The sequence below is a fragment of the Hyperolius riggenbachi genome, chromosome 5 (assembly GCF_040937935.1).
Source record: "Hyperolius riggenbachi isolate aHypRig1 chromosome 5, aHypRig1.pri, whole genome shotgun sequence".
Taxonomy (NCBI): Eukaryota; Metazoa; Chordata; class Amphibia; order Anura; family Hyperoliidae; genus Hyperolius; species Hyperolius riggenbachi.
In genome coordinates this window covers 136,203,681-136,213,425 of record NC_090650.1, presented here as the reverse complement: position 1 = coordinate 136,213,425, position 9,745 = coordinate 136,203,681, and positions in this window count along the sequence as shown.

The window sequence follows — 9,745 nt, the reverse complement described above, 5'->3', positions numbered from 1 at the left end:
GAATCTGAGGGGTGGGGGGTGATCAGGAGGGAGCAGGGGGCAGTTTAGGGTTAAAAAAAAATAGCGTTGACAGATCAGATAGTGACAGGGAGTGATTGATGGGTGATTAGGGGGGTGATTGGGTGTAAACAGTGGTCTGGGGGGTGGGCAAGGGGGGGCCTGAGGGGTGCTGTGGGTGATCAGGGGGCAGGGGGGGGGAATCAGTGTGCTTGGGTGCAGACCAGGGTGGCTGCAGCCTGCCCTGGTGGTCCCTCGGACACTGGGACCACCAGGGCAGGAGGCAGCCTGTATAATAGGCTTTGTAAACATTACAAAGCCTATTATACCTATTACATGCGGCGATCCGGGTGCTAGTAACCCGCCGGCGCTTTCGAACGGCCGGCGGGTTACAGCGCGAGGTGGGCGGAGCCTGTCGCCGGCGGCTGATCGCGTCACGAATGACGCAATCCAATCGCCGCATAACCACCCCCGCCGAAGGGCGTATTGCGGTCGTTTGGGCCCAGCCCTTGCCGCCGCCCATCGGCTTAAGACGGTCGGCAAGTGGTTAAAGAGAGCCTGAGGTAGGGTTATAAAAGAAAAATAGGCTATCTGCTCCGGGGGGCTTGGCGAATCAGGTAGCCACCATCCCTGCCGACCTTGCCACTCTGTTGGCCTGCTAGGGCTCGCTTTTACTTTTGTGACCTCTGGGGTCACGACGCTAGAAAGAGAGAGAATTACAACCCCTCCTCCCCCATACCCCCTCCCCCCCCCCTACACACCAGTTGCTACAACTCAGGGGTAATAGTATTTAGTATGGGCAGAACTTTGGCTGCAGCATGGTGAGCCATCTTTACCCGCGCCCAAATTTGCCTGCGCCATTTTTAAATGTATGTCTATGGGCCTGTCATATTGAATGCGTTGTTTCGGGTCCCAATGCAGTAACGCACTGCATGCATTGTGTTATCAACAGTACGACATGTGTGTTTACCACATAAGTGAGACATACATTTGTGGCACTGTAAGCCATACCGTTAGGGTGTGGTATGACCTTTCAGCACTATTGCGGTGCCATTGAACAACAATCATATCGCAATGGAGACAATGAAGTGTGAAAGGGGCCTGAGTGTTTATAAACTAGCCCATTGATTAATATAGGTTTGTTAGTTTAAATGTGTTTTCCTATGCAAAAAAAGATGCAGGAAAACAGCCAAGTGTGAACCTCTGATAAAACGTTACATACTGTAGCTTTCCACAGAAAGCTTTCTTTTTTATTTTTGTTATTATCCAGCACCACCATGTGGCTACCACTGTCATTGCTACAGATGTGTTTATTTACTAGCTTTCAACACATATTCACTGCTGAAATGGTGAGTCTGATTTACTAAGTAAAAGGATTGCCATTTTTTACACCTGTTCTGGCCTCAATCCCCAAGCAGAACACCACACAAAGCATCCTGCCTCCACACTGATGCAGCCAGGATGTGAAGAAATTGTGGACCTACACAGCAGAGGTGACAGCACATTTAAAGTTATTAGGGAACAATGCTTTAACCTCTTGAGGACCAGAGGTTTATACCCCCCTAGTGACCAGGCCATTTTTTACAATTTGGCACTTCACAACTGTAACATGTTATTGATTGGTCATACAATTTAGCACCCAAATGAATTTTACCTCCTTTTCTTCTCACAAATAGAGCTAGAGCTTTCTTTTGGTGGTATTTGATTGCTGCTTCTTTTAGTTTTTTATTAATAAAAAAGACATTTTTGCAAAAACATTTTTTTAATTCTCCCATCCCCACAAATTGGCCCTACACGATACATACACTACACTATATATACATAGACATAAGCTCTACGATAGGGATTAGATTGTAATCCCCTCCGAGGGGCAGTTAAGTGACAAAACTGTACAGCGCCGCGTAAGATGTCAGCGCTATATAAATACTTTTCTATTTAAATCCTTAAAAAAACAGCTTACCAGCGCTGATCAGCAGCTGGCAGACTGATCGCCGGGGCCTACTGTGTACAGTGACGGGAGCTAGCGCTTGTGCTCTTTTCATGATATATATATATATATATATATATATATATATATATATATATATATATATATATATATATATATATATATACACACACATATATATATATATATATATATATATATATATATATATATATATATCTATCTTTAGATACATTGGTATTCATTGTTTTTTCATATTATATGAAATGTTCCTGTATGTACTCACTTCATGGTATTTATTACAATATCTACTTGCTCTTACTATGTCCACCACTAGATGTCCTCTTACCTCACTTTTTGTATATTATATTAGGCTCAATAGTATGTTTAGCACCTGCCCCTTGACCACCAGATGACACCCTAGTATACTATATATATATTTGCTATTTGACTCTATTCATTAAGATTATTACTTATTATTTTTCTATTTTTAATCATTTTTCCTCTCATATTGTGTATTTTCTTTATATATATATATAAAATCGGATCTATGTGTGCATGTATGTGTGTGTATGAGCCGCGATCACTTGAAAATGCCTTGACCGATTTCAACCTAACTTGGTATACAGATCCCTTACTACCTGGGATGATATGTTCTGGGGGTCTCACATCCCCCCTGCACACCTGAGCAGAGCTACAAACAGCAAACCAGATTCACCTATTCATGTCAATGGAAAAAATGGAAAAGGCTGCCATTCTCACAATAATCAAGCCAGAGTCCCAAAACTTGGCACAGTTGGTCACTTGGTGACCGAGGTTACAAATCCAGGAAAAGTGGGTGGAGCATAAAACATCCAATCAAATTTCAGCCATTTATCTTCAATGGGAAAACGTAAACTGCAGCCATTCAGAGTGTTAATCGCAGGGTTTTCAAACTTGGCACACTTGGTCACTGGGTGAATGAGATTAAGATTTTGGAAAAATAGGTGTAGGTGGAGCCTACAACAGCCAATCACAATTCACCTATTGATTTTCAAAGGTAATATTTAAAATATTTAAACTGCTGCCATTCTTACACTGTTAATGGCAGAGGCTTCAAACTTGCACCAGTCGGTCATTGGGTGACTGGGGTTTAAATTCACTAAAGGGGCAGAGCCACAAACAGCCAATCAGATTTCATTGGTGGATAAACTGCTTCCATTTTTGATTCCAGGAATCTGAACGCTCACAAACTTGGTCATTGAGTGACTGAATGTCAAGGTTACAAACAGGGTTGAGCCTACATAAGCCAATCAAAATTCACCTATTGATTTTAAAGGGGAATATTTAAATTGCTGCCATTCTTACACTGTTAATGGCAGAAGCCTTAAGCCTGGTACAGTCAGTCACTTGGTGAATGGTGTTTCAATTCAGAGAAGGGGCTGGGGCCTCAAACTGCGTATCAGATTGCTTTCATTTCAATGGGAAAATGTAAATGATTGATGCCAAGGACACCAAACCTTACAAACCTGGTCATTGGGTGACTGTGTGTCAAGGTTAGAAAGAGTGGCAAAGCCAACAAGAACCAAATTCAGCTATTTCTCTAATAAACTATGCAAGTTGTCTGTGTCTCTCTGCCTCTAATATCCTAAAGTGAATTGTGCAACATTTTTTTATTTTTTTTCTTTCAAAGTATTTTTTTGAATTTTCTAACACGAAACATCATAACAATACAATGAAAAAATGAGTCACAATGGTACGGTAGCATGCATTATTTAAAAACTATAATAGCTGAAAACTGAAAAATAATGATTTTTTTCCCACATTTTTTCCTATTTTCCCATTAAAACACATTTAGAATAAAATAATTCTTGGCATAATGTCCCACCTAAAGAAGGCCTAATTGGTGGCAAAAAAACCAAGATATTGTTAATTTCATTGCGATAAGCATAGGCATAACAATAGGTCCTGCAGCCCCTGCTGCCATGGGGGGGAAAGGGGGATCGCTCGGGGCCGTTTTGTGGGGGATGGAGGGGTGGCAGCATGAGGGGAAAGCCTTGGCCACAGTCGGCAGGGAGAGGGGAAGTTCCCCCCCTCTCCCTCACCTCGGGGCTCTCCCCTCTGCGCTCCCCTCCAGCTAGTTACAGTTTGGGCAGCGGGCAGTGGCGGCAAGATACATACCTTCTTCCTTGCGTTCCACCGCATACTCCTCGTTCTAGCGGCTGACGTCACTTCCGGAAGTGACGTCAACTGCTAGAGCGAGGAGTATGCGGTGGAACGCAAGGAAGAAGGTATTTATCTGCCCGCTGCCCACACTGTAACTAGCTGGAGGGGAGCGCAGAGGGGAGAGCCCCGAGGTGAGGGAGAGGGGGGGAACTTCCCCTCTCAACGCCGACTGTGGCCAAACCTTCCCCTCATGATGCCACCCCTCCAGCCCCCACAAAACCACCCCGAGCGGGCCCCAGGGAGGAGGGGGGGCCCGCAATGAAATTCTGCAGGGGGGCCCTGGCGATAAGTAATGATAAAATTATAGACGAATGAATGGAAGGAGTGCTGAAAGGTGAAAATTGCTCTGGTGCTCAAGGGGTAAAACCCCTCAGTTGTGAAGTGGTTAAAAGAAAAACAACAAAAAACAAAAACACATAAAAACATAAACCATGAAACCTTGTTGTAATTATCAGTATAGCTTCCAGTTTACAGATCGGGCAATTAACCAGCCCTGCATATAGAGAGAATGAGAGATCAAGTGTTATCAAGGTGGGAGAACAGAAGGAAGTGGAAAGAACAGAACGGACTGAAATAAGAGAATCAGAGGAAAGAATAGAAGAAGAGATGGAGAGGTCTCCTCAGTGGCATACCTAGGGTGTTTGACACCCGGTGCTAGTTATTAAAAGACACCCCCCCCTTTCACTTCCACACCCCCCCCAAAAAAAGAGCGAGTGAGGCATACTAACCGGTGGGTTATAGGTGCTCCCTGTATAGTAAAGTGGGCAGCATTTCACCAGAAATCGTAAAGTGGGCAGCATTTCACCAGAAAATAATCGTAAAGTGGGCAACATTTCACCATAAAATAATCGCAAAGAGAGTAGCATTTCACCATAAAATAATCATAAAGAGAGCAGCATTTCACCAGAATTCGTAAAGTGGGCAGCATTTCACCAGCAAATAATCGTTATGTGGGCAGCATTCACTAGAAAATAATCACTATGTGGTAAGTATTCACCAGAAAATAATCGTTATGTACGCAGCATTCACCAGAAAATAATTGTTATGTGCGCAGCATTCACCAGAAAATAATCGTTATTATTTAAACTAGGATCTGGGGGGAGGCGGGAGGATAAAGTCTCAATATGTAGACAAGATAAGGTAAAAAGACTGTGGGAGCCTAACATTATGGGGGGTGGAGAGGGGGGTGGGGACAGTGTAAAGATTAAGGAGGTTGGTAAAACTTCAAGTAGCCCATTTCAGGTAAACACAATTGGTAAATGTGGTGGTAAAAATATAAAGTGCATGATAACCAATGCTCGGAGCCTTGCAAATAAAATAGACGAACTAGAGTTCATTCTGAATGACAAAGGCTATGACATTGTGGGAATAACCGAGACATGGATGGATGAAAGCCATGACTGGATAGCTAATTTAAAAGGATACAATGTGTTTAGGAGGGATAGAACAGGGGAAAAAGGTGGAGGGGTTTGTCTCTTTGTTAAGAATTCTTTTACAGCTGTCCTCAACGATGAGATGGAGGAAGATTGCGAAGATGTGGAGTCCGTTTGGGTAAATATTCATGGTGGAAATAAAAGTTGCCAATTGCTTATTGGGGTATGCTACAGACCACCTCATATTAATGAAGCTGCAGAACTGCGATTACTACAGCAAATTGAAAAAGCTGCAAGTAAAAATGAGGTCATAGTTATGGGCGACTTCAACTTTCCAGACATTGACTGGGGTATTGAGGCTACCCATTCTGGTAAAAGCAGCAGATTTCTGGCAGCACTACAGGACAATTACTTGACTCAAATGGTAACAGAACCAACTAGGGGGAATGCGTTACTGGATCTGATCATTTCTAATAGACCAGATAATGTATCAAATGTGCAGGTTCAAGAACATTTGGGAAATAGTGATCACAACATGATAACGTTTGATCTGGTGACTGATAGGCCACGGGGCAGCGGGACCACTAAAACTATGAATTTTAGAAAAGCAAAGTTCAATCAAATTAGGCAGGCACTAAGTTTGGTGAACTGGGATAATGTACTACAAGGGGAGGACACTGAAGGGAAATGGCAAGCTTTTAAATGTATTCTCAATCAATATTGTAGTATGTACCGTGTATACTCGCATATAAGCCGACCCGCATATAAGCCGACCCCCAACTTTTCCCTGAAAAAACAGGGAAAAATGATTGACCCCCATATAAGCCGGGGGTAGGAAATGCTGGATTGTTGCAGCCCCCCAGTGTGTCCCAGTATAACTAGTATAGTGCCCAGTATAGGTAGGTAGTGTCCAGTATAGCTAGTATAGTGCCCAGTATAGCTAGTAAAGTGCCCAGTATAGCCAGTATAGTGCCCAGTATAGCCAGTATAGTGCCCAGTATAGCGCCCAGTATGGGTAGGTGGTGCCTCAGTTTAGCTAGTATAGTGCCCCAGTATGGCTAGTAAAGTGCCCAGTTTAGCCAGTATAGTGCCCAGTTTAGTTAGTATAGTGCCCAGTTTAGCCAGTATAGTGCCCAGTTTAGCCAGTATAGTGCCCAGTTTAGCTAGTATAGTGCCCAGTTTAGCTAGTATAGTGCCCCAGTATGGCTAGTAAAGTGCCCAGTTTAGCCAGTATAGTGCCCAGTTTAGCCAGTATAGTGCCTAGTTTAGCTAGTATAGTGCCCAGTTTAGCCAGTATAGTGCCCAGTTTAGCTAGTATAGTGCCCAGTTTAGCTAGTATAGTGCCCAGTTTAGCTAGTATAGTGCCCCAGTATGGCTAGTAAAGTGCCCAGTTTAGCCAGTATAGTGCCCAGTTTAGCCAGTATAGTGCCCAGTTTAGCTAGTATAGTGCCCAGTTTAGCCAGTATAGTGCCCAGTTTAGCTAGTATAGTGCCCAGTTTAGCTAGTATAGTGCCCCAGTATGGCTAGTAAAGTGCCGAGTTTAGCCAGTATAGTGCCCAGTTTAGCCAGTATAGTGCCCAGTTTAGCTAGTATAGTGCCCAGTTTAGCCAGTATAGTGCCCAGTTTAGCTAGTATAGTGCCCAGTTTAGCTAGTATAGTGCCCAGTTTAGCCAGTATAGTGCCCAGTTTAGCCAGTATAGTGCCCAGTTTAGCCAGTATAGTGCCCAGTTTAGCCAGTATAGCGCCCAGCATAGGTAGGTAGTGCTCCCCCCCAGCTCCCCGCTCCCCCCGCGGCCGCCGCTGCTATTACCTGCTTAGGCAGCGGCCGCTTCCTAATCCGCGTTCCCCTTCTGAAACTTTCTCAGAGTGTATCACAGCAGTGCGCCCGGCGCTGCTGCTGTGACGATGCAGGGGGCAGGAAAGAGCGCGGCTCCCTATAGCGGCGATCTGTATCGCCGTTACCAAGGGAACCGCTCTTTCCTGCCCCCTGCATCGTCACAGCAGCAGCGCAGGGCGCGCTGCTGTGATACACTCTGAGAAAGTTTCAGAAGGGGAACGCGGATTAGGAAGCGGCCGCTGCCTAAGCAGGTAATAGCAGCGGCGGCCGCGGGGGAAGCGGGGAGGGGGGGGGGGAGCGGGGCGCGGACCACCCACCACCCACCACTAACCACTAGACCACCAAGGAAGACTCGCATACAAGCCGACTACCCAACTTTTGACCCCCTTTTTGGGGGTCAAAAATTCAGCTTGTATGCGAGTATATACGGTATATCCCATATGGAAACAAAATGTCTAGGAATAAAAAAAGGCCTCTATGGATGAATAGAAAGGTTAGAGATAAAATGAAGAGGAAAAAATAATGCCTATAAGGTCCTAAAACAGGAGGGGACCGAGGCTGCACTCAGCAATTATAAGGAGTGCAATAAAAATTGTAAAAAAGAAATTAGGCTGGCAAAGATCGAAGCTGAAAATCAAATCGCTAGGGATATCAAATCTAATCCAAAAAAGTTTTACAAGTACATCAACTCTAAAAAAAGAAAGGTTGACTGTATAGGACTCCTAAAGGATGAAGGTGGGAACTCAATGGTGGATGACCAAGGTAAGGCAGAGTTATTAAATGCTTTCTTTGCTTCTGTCTTCACAAAGGAAACAGCACTGTTGCAAATTACAGAGGCAGAAGAGTCTCAATCTTCTAACTGTAATATTAAATACTTAACGCAGGAAGAAGTAAAGGCAAGACTAAATAAATTAAAAATAGACAAGGCACCTGGCCCGGATGGCATGCATCCTCGGGTCCTAAGGGAATTAAGTTCAGTTATAGATAAACCCCTTTATCTTATCTTTTGTGACTCTCTTGCAACTGGCAGAGTCCCAGTGGATTGGCGTACAGCCCACGTTTTCCCATTATTTAAGAAGGGCAAAAAATCAGATCCAGGAAATTATAGACCTGTAAGCTTAACATCACTTGTATGCAAACTATTTGAGGGGTTACTAAGAGATACTATACATGACTTCATAGTAGAAAATAATCTTATTTCTCAGCATCAACATGGGTTTACTAAAGACAGGTCCTGTTTGACTAACATGCTCAGCTTTTATGAGGTAGTGAATGCTAATATGGATATTGGGAATGCTGTAGATGTGATATACTTGGACTTTGCTAAGACCTTCGACACTGTTCCCCACAAAAGTCTGGTACAAAATTTGGGGATGCAAGGACTGGGGAAGAGTCTGTGTGCTTGGATAGGGAACTGGCTAATGGACAGAAAACAAAGAGTTGTGGTCAATGGACCATACTCAAAATGGGAGACTGTTAGCAGTGGGGTGCCACAGAGGTCTGTTCTGGGTCCAGTGCTCTTCAATTTATTTATTAATGACCTAGTGGATGCAGTAGTGAGCAATGTTGCTATTTTTGCAGATGATACAAAATTGTGCAGAATCATCAACTCTCAGGAAGATAGTGTCATATTGCAACAGGATCCGGATAGGATGGCTATATGGGCACATAAATGGCAGATGAAATCCAATGTAGAAAAATGTAAAGTCATGCATTTTGGTCGTACCAATGGTCTAGCACCATACAAAATAAATGGGAGACAGTTGGGGACATCAAACTTGGAGAAGGACTTAGGAGTACTCATCGACAACAAGTTAACCACTTGAGGACCTAGGGCTTTCTACCCCTTAAGGACCGGCCACTTTTTTTCCATTCAGACCACTGCAGCTTTCACGGTTTATTGCTCGCTCATACAACCTACCACCTAAATGAATTTTGGCTCCTTTTCTTGTCACTAATAAAGCTTTCTTTTGGTGCTATTTGATTGCTCCTGCGATTTTTACTTTTTATTATATTCAGCAAAAAAGACATGAATTTTGGCAAAAAAAATGATTTTTTTAACTTTCTGTGCTGACAGTTTTCAAATAAAGTAAAATTTCTGTATACATGCAGCGCGAAAAATGTGGACAAACATGTTTTTGATAAAAAAAAAACCCATTCAGGGTATATTTATTGGTTTGGGTAAAAGTTATAGCGTTTACAAACTATGGTGCAAAAAGTGAATTTTCCCATTTTCAAGCATCTCTGACTTTTCTGACCCTCTGTCATGTTTCATGAGGGGCTAGAATTTCAGGATAGTATAAATACCCCCCAAATGACCCCATTTTGGAAAGAAGACATCCGAAAGTATTCACTGAGAGGCATAGTGAGTTCATAGAAGATATT